The sequence below is a fragment of the Balaenoptera borealis genome (genome assembly GCF_965194805.1).
Source record: "Balaenoptera borealis genome assembly, chromosome: 8".
Taxonomy (NCBI): domain Eukaryota; kingdom Metazoa; phylum Chordata; class Mammalia; order Artiodactyla; family Balaenopteridae; genus Balaenoptera; species Balaenoptera borealis.
In genome coordinates, this window is record NC_138865.1 from 97,454,601 (window position 1) to 97,469,358 (window position 14,758).

The 14,758-nt window shown below is 44.3% G+C and overlaps 2 long non-coding RNA genes across 2 annotated transcripts in view; one reads left to right on the top strand and one right to left on the bottom strand.

Annotated features, from left to right (window-relative positions):
• The first annotated feature begins 1,060 nt into the window (after positions 1-1,060).
• LOC309634310 lies at positions 1,061-8,929 on the top strand. The gene is made up of 3 exons (XR_014247967.1): positions 1,061-1,174; positions 2,979-3,224; positions 5,460-8,929. It is a non-coding gene; the product is annotated as an uncharacterized lncRNA (long non-coding RNA).
• Positions 8,930-13,647: 4,718 nt separating this feature from the next.
• The window catches only part of LOC309634312, a 91,036-nt gene continuing 89,925 nt past the window's right edge, over positions 13,648-14,758 (bottom strand). Inside the window, exon 3 of the long non-coding RNA XR_014247969.1 lies at positions 13,648-13,751. This is a non-coding gene — a long non-coding RNA (uncharacterized lncRNA). The remainder of the gene's footprint in view (positions 13,752-14,758) is intronic.

Below are 14,758 nucleotides of genomic sequence, written 5' to 3' on the forward strand. Positions count from 1 at the left end.
CATAAAAGGTTCAGCTTTTGGCTTAGTCCACCTCTGAAGACGTAGCCTACACAGCAGGCCTGGGAGGCCCTGAGAAATCTAGTCCAGCCCCTTTGGCTTACTGGTGAAGGCACGGACACAGGAGAGGGGCAAAAGCTTGCATAAGCTCAAGGAGGTGGCAGAATCACCATCGGACCCTTAACAGCCCGTTTATTTGACCAGGGCTCTCCATACCCCAGGAGGCAGTGTGGGATAGTGGTTAGGAATGCAGGCTCTAGGAACCAGGCTGCTGGGCTCAAATCCTGGCTTTGCCACTTCTTAGATGAGTGATCTTGGGCAAGTCATTAAACCTGCCTGTGCCTCAGCTTCCTTCTCTGTAAAATGGGGATAACACTAGTCCCTACCTCCCTAGCTCCTTGGAGGGTTAAATGAAATAATATCTCTAAACACTTAGAGCAATACTTGGCACATAAGAAGCACTACATAAACATTTATTAAAATTATTATATTCTATAAGATCTGAATAACCTAATAATCCCAATTCAATAAACATTTTCAGGCTTTGTTCTGTGCCAGGAGCAGCATGTGGATGGGATTCCAGATGAACTAGTCATGGATTTGGCCCCCAAGCTGCTTGCAAAATCCTTTTAATGGGAACATCATGAAGAACTGATGGACCTGACCCAGCCTTGGGCTTGGAGAGGAGCAGACCCCTATAAAGGCCAAGGGCAGACGATCCAAGCTGTAGCTGTCTACATTATACAGATGGGAAGGTGAAGGTCCCACATGAGAAACATCTACTGCTATCTGGGACCAACTGTGTTTTCCAACAGTGGTGGCAACTATATCTCCCATTCCATGTGCTTTTCTAGAGCCTTGCCACTTCCCCATCAAGAGGTGGAGTCTGATTCCCCTCCTCTTACATCTGGGCAGGGCTCCCAACTTGCTCAGAAGGAATGGAATGCTGCAGAAATGATGCTGAGTGACTTTTGAGGCCAGCTCGAAGAAGGGTGGGGCTGGGAAGTGAGGTAGGCTCCGACCTCTGAAGCTGGGAAATTTGCCTTTGGAGTCCTGAGCAGACATTTAAGAAACCTGAGGCTGCCATGCTGTGGGGAAGCCCAGGTCACAAGGAGAGGACACGTGCAGCTTCTCTGGCTGACACCGCCAGCTGAGGTCCTTGCCGACAGCCAGACACGTGAGTGAAGATGCTTCCAGATGATGCTAGCCCCTAGCTGCTAAGTCACCCCCAGCCTCTGAGTTTTTCCAACTGAGTCTTTAGAGAGTGGGTAACAGAGTCAAGCCTGTTCCCTTTCCAAATTCCCAATCCACAGGATCTGTGCATAAACTAAAATGGCTATTTCAAGCCACTAAGCGTTGGAATAATTTGTTATGCAGCAGTAGTAATAAGAATACTGCCCTCAGACCTTCTGCTAGGACTCATTCTTTTAAGATTCTCAGCCACAGACAACTCTTTCTCCAGAGATCTTAGGGGAAGAAAGCGTGTGCATGGCACAGTTAATAAGATTTTTTTCTTCATGAGTCTAGATTCCCAGGGATCAAAGATGTTACAGCTAGAAGTTTCTAGAGCTGGCATGTGTAGGGAAGAAAAACTGTTCCCTTCTTCCCTTCTAGGTTCTTTGGCTGGTCTAATAATTAAACCAATATAAAACAGAGTAACAGGAGAAAAATTTAATTTCATATGTACGGGAGTCCATAAAAATATGACCCAAAGAAGTGACCAAAGCAGGCAGCTTTTATACCTTTTAGACAAAGAAACGATACATCTGTGAAGAATTGACAAGACAGGAGTTTGGGCTTTGGACAGTAAATTAGTGGAGAAGTAACAAGGTTTGTTTATACAGGCTTCTCCACCCTAAGTTCCCTACCTCTGGTGATAAGGATGTCTCTCTACCTCCCTGTACAGGGAGGGCACATTTTACATGGGAGATTTATTCCCTGCTTTCAGGGGGACAAAGAAGGGCCAGAGTGTCCTTGCTGTTTCTTAAGTAGATTTAATTCAAAATAATCTATATGCCAGAGCAGCCTACTTTGGGGTGACACTTTCTGCTCTCCATCACATGCTTGCCAACACGAGGGAGTCATTGCCAGCTCTGCTGGCAGAGAGGGCAGAGGAAGGCGGTGAAGCCTCCCTCACCTGCCCTCACAGCCCTTCGGCTGAGCGAGCACGGATCACAGTGGCTCGTGCAGATGAAAATGCCGAACACTGGAGCAATGTTAAATCCACCTGGACGGATGGAATTTCCCGTAAAGGAAGTGAGGAACTCTTCATTCGGTTGGCAAGATAGTCCCCACATATTTTAGCCCCTGTTATTCCTTTACTATCTGCTACTTGCCCAGAATCCTGTTTAATGTCTATTATTTTGTTCAATCCTCATGATCAGGGCTCAGAAGTAGTCTGCCAGCCTCATTTTAGAGATGCAGAAACTGAGGCTCAAAGACTAACCCAGAGCACATGTATCTAATTAATGGTGAGGCTCTGACTTAAACCGTCTGGTTCCAAATTCAGGTCTCCTGTTATTGTACTCTGAAAAGAATCCCTGTTCTGGAGCAAAAAATAAAATAAATAAAATAAAAAATAAATACAGTAAAATAAAATAAAATAATTTTACATGATGTCTCTTTGTTCGAAGGTTGTCAGGCAAGTGCTTGTTAAAGGTGTGGCGTTTCTCACTTTTTCAGACCATTCCTAAGTACTAGATTTCTGCACTTCATTTGTACAAAGAAGTGAGTTTTCTGGTCTGAGTGTTGGCTTTGTGTGGATGTGAGATGAAACCAGAGGTAGTTAGAAATATTTGCTGCTATCTATGTGCAAGTACTCCCCGCAGGACTGACTTCAAGCCACCAAGTTGACGACACTGACCGTGGCATTGAGAAGTGACATGCACCTTCTGTTCTCCTGAGCCAGGACTAGCTAACTCCAGCCATGGGTGGAACTAGCGCAGTTACAGGCTTTTTGTACCTCTTTGTTTTTCCCAAAGCAATCAAAACAGCTTCCACTCAAACATTTCAAGTTATCGAAGACAGAGAGAAAAACAATGCCACTGCCCCTGAAGTCAGGAGGGCGGGCCTATTTCTGAGGACCTCTTCTATGAAGGGGGACCATTCTGGAGTGGCGAGCAGCCCTCAGCTCCAGAGAACTCCTTGTATCTTTCACCGGTAGCCCAACCGCAATGACACAGGCGTTGAATGCTGATGCCTCAGCGTGGCATGACCATCCTGCTCAGGTAGGGGTCGAGGTGGGGGGCAATATTGCAGGGCTGGGTAGGAGCCGGAGACAGTCCCTGGAAAGGAAGCCTCAGCCTCGCTCCATAGGTCCGCCATGCAGGCCTGGAGCTCATGGGGTCCCCTTGGCTTCCACTCTTCTGGGACTACGGATAAAAAGAAACGTTGAAGGGAAGAAGGGGGGCCCAGTGACTGCTGTGACTCTTTCAGAGGGGTGGGAATGCCCACTCTCTCACCACCTGTCTCCCCAGTGCCTCCCTTCCCTTTGCCCTAGATGTCTGGTAGCATGTCCTTCTATTCCTATGGGAAATCAGATGGAGTAAGATGGGTGAGGCCCTCAAGGGGGAGATCTGGTCTAGCTGGAGATAGATAGACACCTGAGGGGTATTGATGTACAGGAGGCAGCTGACACCCAGAGAGCGGGTGAGCCCCCCTGCGTGAGGACAGACGGCTGGTGGGATTTGTCCACATTCTCCAGGATTCAGCAGCTGGCACGGAGCAGGTAGAGGCAGTTAGAATGAACGTGAGGGTCCTTGATCCGGCTCCTGCTCTGCTCTGTCCCAATCTCTACACTCTTCCACAGACAAACTGAACTCCTTGCAATCCCTTCAACACCCAGACGTCTTGCACTTTGTAACTACTCTCTTTCAGTAAGTGTACTATCCCTCACTCTGTTCTACCCATGTAACATCTGCTGGCCATTTGAGACCCATCTAGGTTTCACCTCCCAAAGAATCCTTTTCTGGCCCCGGCCTCTCACCTCAACACACACACACACACACACACACACTCCACACCACAGTCGGAGCTGATATGGCCAGTTAAGGCCTTTCACCCTCTCAATCCCCATTTCCTCATCTGTAAAACGAGAGGGTGGATAAGCACTTTGGCTGTTCTAGAGTTCTGGGGAAGTCCATGCCGCGAGCTTGTACCCACGTGGGTGCCAAGCAACCACACAGCCTCTCCATTCTGTTCCAAGAAGAAGTGCCTCAGGTCAGAACAATTTATTTGCAGGCACTTACAATGCAGGCTTGCCTACAGAGGCTCCAATTCCATGCTGACATTTTTAAAGGTTTGTTTTTTTTTTTTTTTTTTATGATGAAAGCTTTTTTTTATTATTTATTTTTTATTTTTTAATTTATTTTTTGGCTGTGTTGGGTCTTCGTTTCTGTGCGAGGGCTTTCTCTAGTTGTGGCAAGCGGGGGCCACTCTTCATCGCGGTGCGCGGGCCTCTCACTATCGCGGCCCCTCCCGTTGCGGAGCACAGGCTCCAGACGCGCAGGCTCAGCAGTTGTGGCTCACGGGCCCAGCCGCTCCGCGGCATGTGGGATCCTCCCAGACCAGGGCTCGAACCCGTGTTCCCTGCATTGACAGGCAGATTCTCAACCACTGCGCCACCAGGGAAGCCCCCATGCTGACATTTTTGATAAAGCCAGCTTAATGGAGAAAAATGACTATTCCCTAAACAAGAGAGACTTTGGTAGGAGTTGGGGTGGGTGGTGAGGGAACTTCTATTTATATGTCACATTTCTCTAATTCTGAGGAATTTAAGCATCCTTTTGGCCTTGCTTTACATTTCCTACCCATCCCATTAATAAAGATTAATGAAAAGACTAGAATCTATTGAGAAAAACAATCAAAAATGACAATTTTCAGTCCTTTCGCCTAGAAACATGGCATCCCCAATTTGCGCATCTCATAAAATTCCATCCAGTTAAAACTGTGGTTATTAGGCAATTAATACTTTGGTTTTGGTTCTGCTTACTCTCTGGAAATGCTGCTTTCCAAAAGCATAAATGTGACAGGAAATTTCTTCACTCCGTTTATCCCTATGTAGCTTAAATATTATTTCATAATTGCAAATGGGCTTTTTCCTTCTTGTGCAGGCAGGTTATGGCTGGTCTTATTTGGAGTGTGGGTGTGACAATATGTTTATTTCCAGGGTGACAGAGAGGAGCAAATGCGTTCATGGATGGGAGAACCCTTTCTAAACTCCAGAACGTGAATGCGGGGAGGCACCATGGCCATGGCAGTCCTGGACAGGCTTGCAGCTCTGGGAGGTCAAGTGCCCTCTGACACTTGATGGAAGAATGGGGTGACACCCAGACAGGACTGTGGGATGGAGTGAGGTCCTGGGATACAGACCCCCTATTAGTACAGTGTAAGAATCTGAAATGGAAATGATTTCACAAGACTAAGATTTCTCCATGTTCTCTATTTCTCCTTTCCTTTGACAGTGTTTTCTCATGAATGCCCCTTTACCCTCTGCTAACGGAGTGAGATTTCAATGAACCCAGTTCCTCAACCTCAAAATTCGAGGAATTTGCAAACAGTCTCACGTGGCCCTGTCTCCAAGTCTCCTTGTGAACTCTCCCATCCCACGTCTACAAGTATTTCTAGAAGAGCAAATCTGTGTGGTGCACTGGAAAATTCTGATGCCATTGGAGTCATATTCGTTCTTACCCTCAAATGTAAATGTGCCCTGAGACCCACTCAGGGACTCCTCATATGTACGGCATGGCTTTGTAAGAGATTTAACATGCAGAAATCAGGGCAGAGGACTTTCAGTAGAGGCTTCTAGATTCATCTCTTTTCATTCTCAGTCTGACCAAGTCCTGGCTAACTGATCTATTGAGGAGAAACAAATTCACACACACTGATACCCCCTCCCAGTCCCGCTGGGGCCCGGGCTAACCCAGCCCCACCACTTCTGCCACCAAATGAAATATAGCCCTTCATGTTTTTCTCATTTGTCTTAGAAATCCATCACCAGAGAAGGAACTCTGGCCACATAAACCTTCCACGTAGAAGAACATGCCCACTAGGGTACTGCAGAAATGGCAGATCTCATTACTCAGAGCATAGAAGAGGCAGACGATTTAAAATAGCAATATTTTTGTGTATTTCAAAAAATATTTTAATCTGACCAGTATCAAGAATTCACTTTAATGAGACCAAGTATTTCCAGATCAATTACTTTCTATTAGGCGTTAGGATGGGAGAATATAGAGTTGATTAAAGACCCAAACCCCCAGTAGAAATACAAAACCTGATATCTGAATAGTGTTTTATAGACCATTCTGCATATGCCCAGGATTTTCATGTTCTCCCAGCCTCCTAGTGAGGCAGGCAAGTCTGTGCTCTTTTGTAGAAACGAAAGCACAAAGAGAAGACTAGACTTGCCTGAGAATATACAGGTTGTTTACCACCCTAGTCCAAGGCAACGACCTTGGGTTCTTGCTTCTCAGAATTTCCCTAAGGTCCTGGGTTGTGTTCTAGGAAAAAAGGGCCTAGAATTTAGAATGCCTGGGGATGACAAATGGTGAGTGGAAATGAAGAAGGATAAAGTCCAAGAGATCTCAACCTGGGATGGTGTGAAAAGCGCATGGCCAGACAGTGGCCTGGGGAGGGAAAGTATGGCAGCAAGCACAGCACCACCGGACACGGCTCTGGGCAAGTCCCCCCTTTGCAGACCAGTCAGAGGGTAGCCTTCTATGTGGACCCAGCCTGTGTTATGTATGTACCAGATGTTCTTAGGACATCCAAGTGTCTTCCCAGAAACCAAGAACCTTGGACAAACTCACCTGAGATACTGGAGGGTCAAGGGGTTGTAGCAGCTGAGGTTTCTGGTCAGGGAGTGTGGTCCTGGCTGCTTGGAAAGGCCAATGATTTGCCATAGCTTTTGTTTCCCTGGCCAGCGTTCACAGACACTGTGGTCATAGTCTGCTCGGCCCTTGAGAATCTACTACCAAGAGCCACAGTAGACCAGCCAGAATCCTTCCCTAAGATCTCAAGAGACGTAATAATAAAACATTGTGAAAGAATGGATTGGCAAGTAGAGCAAAAATAGAGCTAATGAACAGTCCACCCAGTTTTCTACTAATTCTTCTTCCATTTACATAAGAGCAAACACCCGGACGAACTCTTCCTGGTACACCACCCTCCAGCATCCGATGCACTTACATAGACGTTAGTGCATGCTATACCATCTTGGTATCAGTAACTGTTATTTTCTCTATTTGAGTGACGAGACTCAGTGAAGTTAGTGTTTGACCCAAGCACGGGGGTGGTGAAGACTTTGAATCCAAAGCCTATGCTTTTTCCATCACACCAGTGGTCATCCCATGGCACTCGATGGGACTTGAGAGAATCCACAGGTGTCATTTTGGGACGCTTCAAGCATAGAGGTTTCAAGCGTAGTGGTTTTAGTTTCACTTTATTTTATACACTGGATTTCATGTACAATTTCGTTCGAGTCAAAGGTTCTGGGCATATGAAGGTACTGAAGTTCATGATTCTCCAGCTTTTAATCTAACATTTCCAAGTGAATAAGCCTGAGGACCTTAGATAAATTATTTTTATATCCACTTGATCCTGGAGTGGTTGGAACCTTGGATCCATCTTTGTAAATGTCCCTTTAGTAACCGGAGCCTCTTTTAATCGTGGCAAACCAACCTGGGGCGGTAAGACTGGATTTGTGCCCTGGTTGTAACATTGAATCTTTGTGTGACCTTGAGCAAGTCACTTCCTCTCTCTGACCTCAGTTTCCTTATCTGTAAAATGAGGACGTTGAACTAGATCAGCTTCCAGGCCTGACATTGCAAGAAAGCTTGTGGGTGGCATGGAGAATGTTGCAGTCTTCCAAAATAAAGTACCCGTGCTTACTGGCTGGCAATCTGACAGTAGGGTTGCCAGATTTAGCAAGTAAAAATACAGGCCACTCAGTTCAATTTGAATTTTGCATAGATAACAATTTTTTTTTTTTTTTTTAGTGTAAGTATATTCCATGCAATATTTGGGATATAATTATACTCAAAAAAGTATTTGCTGTATATCTGAAATTCAAATTTATCTGAGTGTCTGGTATTTTATTTGGCAACCCTACCTCAGAGGTATATTGTCCTCTCTGTTCCTTTAGCAAAAAATTGAAACAAATGAACAAGCTAATGAACAGCAACAACACAAAAACCTTGTTACATTTTGTTCTTGTTATCTTGGTGAAATCTTCCTTTTTGATCTTTCAACTTGTGACATCAGGGCACCCAAAATATTAAATGCAAAAGGTAAAAACGATACTAGTTCCAGTTTTTCCTTTAATTTAACATTTATTTATTTATTTGTGTTTAAGAAACACAATTCCGTGCTCGTTATCACATTCTGTGTTTGCCTTGGGGAGATCTTTTTCCCCCCATATCTGGTGATCCAGCAAATGGCTCTTGACTGGAGTGAGCCTCTCTTATTCCTGCCTTAAACATGTCCTTTTGGCCAAAACTCACCCTGCCATTACAAGGAATTCTGTTGGCTGTCTGAGTTTCCTTCAGACCTTATTATTTGTGTTTTAATACATACACACACACAATCCAAACTTGCATTTTTTGCTTTTAAGCCAGTGATTGCATGTGGCTGGTGGTTTGGCGATTGTGAAATCGTCTTGAAATATCAGTGAGGAAAGTGTTCCTCCTGCATTTGTGGCCCAACTCCCTGCAGGAGCTTCAGGTTTCCCTCTGTCTCCTTGGGCAGGAGAAAGCACCAACATGGGGTGGCCCTGGGCCAGGGAAGCAAAGAGACTGCAAGACCGAGCTCCCTGCGTTCATTCTTACTGTGCTCCTGACATTTTTTTCAGATGTCCTTTGCAAACATTATTCGGTTCTGTTGGGAAATCACTTGCATCCTGGATAGAATCGATGGTACACATGGGCACTGCCAAGCTCATAGGTGGGGAGGGAGGGAGGGACTAGCTAAGCATCCAGCTGCAGGATGACCCTCTACCCTGACCCTCGACGTTCTGGACATCTTTGCACGGATTTGAATGAGGAGGTGGTGTGTGGAAGGAGGCACTGTGTCTGCGAATCCAGAGACTTGGCATTTTCCTCCTGCGCCTGCCAGGGACTCATTGTCAGACCTTGAGTCTCATGGTCCATCCAGCCACTGGGGATTGGTTGAGCTGATCTCTAAGAGATGTTCCAGTCCTGCCTTTCTCATTCATTCATTCATTCATTCATTGTGCAACAGCTTGTTCCTCTGAACACAGGTCCGGAAATAGAAAATTGTGCAACCTGGGGAGAACAGCAAGACACTGAAAAGAACATAATTTTTTTCCATTTGTATTCCCCCAGTGGCACTCTGAGATATCAAGGTAAGCATCAGAACACACAGGCATAACCAACTTTCATTTTATTCTATCCTTGCAGTCAGTACTTATATGTGCCTTATATGCACCAGGCTCTGCTTGGGGGACAGAGAAGAAGCAGGCAGGGTCCTTGCCCTGGGAAGCTCACAGGTCAAGGGGGCAGAGAGACAGGGAAACCAGCAGTCCCCCCGAGCTGTGTTTTTTGCAGTGGTGAAGGGAAGGGCAGAGCCCTGCGGGAGAACCGAGGAAGAAGTGGTTCATTTACCTCTGCTTATTTCTCTTGTGGAAGTGACATGTTGGGGGTGGCTTGGACCATTGGGGCAGCAAATAGAGGAAGTATATGCAATCAAAAATAGAGGAGCGAGGAGGAAATAAAAGTTCTAATCTAACAGAAGCACAGAGTGGCCTGACAAGGACCAGGGATGTGTTAGTAACTTTCCCTGGTGCTTTTGAAGTTGGAATATTTCTCCAATTAGAACTGGGCTCAGGGAAAGGAATGTGGCTTCTGGGTCAAGAAGTGACGCTTGCTGGATATCAAAGGCAAAGCACTGGGGGCTCCCGTATCCCTGGGGAAGGGACTCGGGGCTTCCCATGGGAGGATGGGGAGGCCGCTCTCAGAGGTTTTGTGTTCCTCTTCAGGCCACCTGGTTTGGCCACTGCCGCAGATGGGGACAGTCTGGGCCCATGAAGGCCTTGTGTTCCCGGACTCCTCACTGAGGTGTGAGAACTCCCATCCCAAAGGGCACCTCTCATATGTAGGCTGCAGCAGTCCATGATGAGAGGACAGGCTGCCCTTGGAATAAAGGGCCAGACTGCTGTCCTGACACAGGGCTTCCAAAGGCCCGCTGTTGCGGAACGTGCATGGGGTCTGTAATTGTCCCTTGTTTCAACCCCACAGAGCTCTCCAGTCGAAACTCCTCCTCTATCCACAAGCCCAAACTCCATAATCCGTCCACCCATCCACCTGTGACGCACAGTTCCCAGCACATTGTCAGCTGTCAATAAATATTCAAGAGAATGACAATTACATGTCAACTGAAAAAAAAAGTGAAGATGAAGTAGTGCTGATTAGGGTGGCCCCTAGCCCAGGGACTGGTATCTTTATAAGAGAAAGGAGAGGGAGATTGAAAGCCGAGACACAGAGAAACGGAGACACAGAGAAGGGGAAGAAGAGAATGACATTCAACGTCAGAGGTGAGATTGGGGTGACACAGCTGCAGGCCAAAGAACGCCAAGGATTGCCTGTAACCACCAGGAGCTAGGAAGAGGCAGGAAGAATTCTTCAGAGGCAGCCTGGCAAAAATGAATGAATGAATGAATGAATAAATAAATACATACATATTCAATGGCTGACTAAATATTGAATGGACTTAATGACTGAGTGGAGAAAATGTCGAAAATGATCGCAGGCAAGTGTAGTGGAGGGCTCTTTGAGCTGCATTTGAGCTGGAACCTTAGAATCTCAGCATCTCCTGCTCCCTTCTCCAGGCACAGAAGCCAGAGAAGCATCCTGGGAGGAAGGAGCACTTGTGCAAAGTACGCTAAAGTCCAGAAGATCAGTTTAGGAAACATCAGGCTAGCACTTAGGTTTAAGCAAAATACGAGGCAAGGGAGGTTGGCTGAGGACAAATCATGAGGGCATGCAACAGTGTTTGGACTTGACCTTATCAGTAAAGGGAAACTACACAGATTATAGTGCAAGAACTTTATTTCCATCGGAGCTCAAGAATCTCCTTCTAGAAGCCGTTTAAAGTTTATCTAGAACATTTTGGATTGCCTCTAATAGTTATTTAAGTCATCCCTAAACAATTCTGAATTTCTGCTGAATACTTCTAGGCTTTCTGAAGCTGGGTGCGCCCCCCACTTTGCTTCTGTCTCTGCTGATACCAGGCCTCGTTGTGATGACTCTTTGCTGCCTTTTGTTCCACACTGTGGCCTCCAAAGTCCCCAAAGCTAAGGGTGACAGAAACCAGTCATGGTTGCCATAAATCTTGGGTGAATTCCTGCCCAATTTTTTTTTTTTAACATCTTTATTGGAGTATAATTGCTTTACAATGGTGTGTTAGTTTCTGCTTTATAACAAAGTGAATCAGCTATACATATACATATATCCCCATATCCCCTCCCTCTTGAGTCTCCCTCCCACCCTCCCTATCCCACCCCTCTAGGTGGTCACAAAGCACCGAGCTGATCTCCCTGTGCTATGCGGCTGCTTCCCACTAGCTATCTATTTTACATTTGGTAGTGTATATATGTCCATGCCACTCTCTCACTTTGTCCCAGCTTACCCTTCCCCCTCCCCGTGTCCTGAAGTTTATTCTCTAGTAGGTCTGTGTCTTTATTCCCGTCTTGCCCCTAGGTTCTTCATGACCTTTTTTTTTTTTTTTTTTTTTTTTAGATTCCATATATATGTGTTAGCATACGGTATTTGTTTTTCTCTTTGACTTACTTCACTCTGTATGACAGACTCTAGGTCCATCCACTCACTACAAATAACTCAATTTCATTTCTTTTTATGGCTGAGTAATATTCCATTGTATGTATGTGCCACATCTTCTTTATCCATTCATCTGTTGATGAACACTTAGGTTGCTTCCATGTCCTGGTTATTGTAAATAAAGCTGCAATGAACATTGTGGTACATGACTCTTTTTGAGTTATGGTTTTCTCAGGGTATATGCCCAGTAGTGGGGTTGCTGGGTCGTATGGTAGTTTTACTTTTAGTTTTTTAAGGAACCTCCATACTGTTCTCCATAGTGGTTGTATCAATTTACATTCCCACCAACAGTGCAAGAGGGTTCCCTTTTCTCCACACCCTCTCCAGCATTTATTGTTTGTAGATTTTTTGGTGATGGCCATTCTGACTGGTGTGAGGTGATACCTCATTGTAGTTTTGATTTGCGTTTCTGTAATGATTAGTGATGATCATTTTATTTATCACTTTATTTAACTCTTGCTGAGCCAGAGCAACGAGAGACTAACAGAACACCATGGAACTCAGTAGTCCTCCACCCCCAAGTCAGAGGGCTCCTCTGAAAACCCTCCTTGAGGTCATTACTTGTCTATCCTCAGATCGCCCATCCAAGGCAATTCCAGCAAGAAGTGTCTGTGGCTGGGTGCAAAATGACAACCCCCCCCAAACGGCTACCACGAAATTTACTTTTTATTGCCCTACTTCCTGCCTATATCATATCGATGGGAAAATTGAGAGAATTGCAGGAAGAAGATGCATAAGCATCTGGGGTTTTTGGAGATGAGGCGGGTCAGATTTGAAAGCTCATGGGCTTAGACACTGTTGAATTATGTTCCCCAAAAAGATGTGTTGAAAGTTCTTACTCCCAGTGCCTTACAGAATGTGACTTTATTTAGGAATAGACATTGCAGGTGCAATTAGTCAAGTTTAGACAAAGTCATACTGCATTAGGGTGGGCCCTTAACCCAATATGACGGGTGTCCTTATAAGACAATTTGAAGACACAGAGACAATGCCACGTGGCGACAGAGGCAGAGACTGGAGTGCTGCAGCTGCAAGCCAAGGATCACCAAGGATTGTGGGCCCCCACCAGGTGCCAGGAAGAGGCCAGGAAGGATTCCACCCAGAGTCCAGATGGTCCTGGCCCTGCTGACACCTTGATGTTAGCCTTCTAGCCTCCAGAACTGCCAGAGAACAAATTTCCATTGTTAAAGCCACCCAGTTTGTGGCTCTCTGTTATAGCAGCCCCAGGTCACTAACACAGACACAAACTGCTGAAAGGGACTAGGGTTCTTTCCATCCTATCTTCCTGTTCCAGGAGCAACGCTCTTGCAGTAGTAGATAGAGGTGGACTGCGTCTCCTGGCAGCAAGGTCCAGGGACGTTCTTCTGAAGTATCTGCAGCACGTTGCTAGGTGTCCCATGGGTCCTCAGTAATGCCTTGTTTAAACCAGATTTTAAATAATGGTTAAAGCCTCATAGAACAACATTGAGGGGAATTCAAAATATGGAAAATATTCATCACATCCCTTCCCTTTTTCCATGGCCCCTGCCAGCAGTCTTGCATTTGCATACCCTTGGATGTGTTCGCAGCCTCAGTCCACACTTGTGCTTGGGAACTGCCCTTCTCCCACCAATATTGTTGTTACGTCATCTTATATTGTCGGCCTAATATTCCATCTGGTCGTTATACCACAAGCATTTCACCACTTCACTCTTTTTGGTCATTAATTTTAATTATTTTTTCTTTTTTACTCAGGTATTGTTACAAAGAACACCTTTATGTTTACAATTTATTTTCCAGTTTTATTGAGAAATAATTGACATATATCACGGTATAAGTTTAAGGTGTAGAGCATGATGGTTTGATTTGCATATATTGTGAAATGATGATCACAATAGGTTCAGCTGGCATTCATCTTCTCATCTAGATACAATGAAAAGAAATGTGTTAACAAATTTTGATTCTTTTGGATTATTTCCTTTGGATAAATTTCTATGATAGATTTACTGGCTCAAAGTGTACAAATAGTGTTAGAGATTTTGTTATATATTATTGTATTGTTTTCTAAAAGAAAACCAAGATACAGTGCCATCAGAAAATATGTATCAAATAGTGCTTTACTATGTTTTTATTTTCTGAGGTTGAAAATATATTTATTTTCTCTGTAGAATTGTCCTTGTGTTAATTGATATTTACCCATTACTCTTTTGGGTCCTGATTGTACTGGCTATCTATATACATCAGAGGTATTAAATTAAAGCATCTGTGCCATATTTTTAGAAATAAATAGATTTCCTTTCACTTTAATGGCATTTGTTTTTATTGAAGAGAGTTACATTTTTTTGAGGAGAAGTTGTGGTTATAGAGTTGAATTTTTTATTCCTTTGGAAGTTGTACTTTTATTTGCTATTTACCAAATAAACATTCTTCCAAACTTGTGATTAAATATTCTATTTTACTTCAGTTATTTCTATGGCTCAATTCAATAGTCCACTTTTTAATCCATTTGGAGTTTGTTTTTTCATATCATATAAGGTGTAATCTAAATTAATTTATCTCCAAATTATGATCCAGTTACATAAAATAACTGATTAAATAAGAGTTAATTATCGCCACTGATGCTTACTTGATTATATACTAAATAATCCTATGTACTTTTCTCTGTTATAAAAATCCACGTTCTTTACTTTTTGAGTATTGTAAATTTTTATTATTCCTGCTTTGTGATTTGGTTTAACTCCTAGTATGTCTCCTTCTTCTATTATTGATTATTTTTACAGTATTTTCTTTTGTGTATGGGTTCTCATGTATTTATATTTCCTATGAGCTTTAAATCAATTTGGCAAGTTCTAAAAGGAAGCCATTTGATATTTGGGTTAGTGTCCGTTTAAGATATACAACCATTATTGGGTGATCACTGAACTTGAACT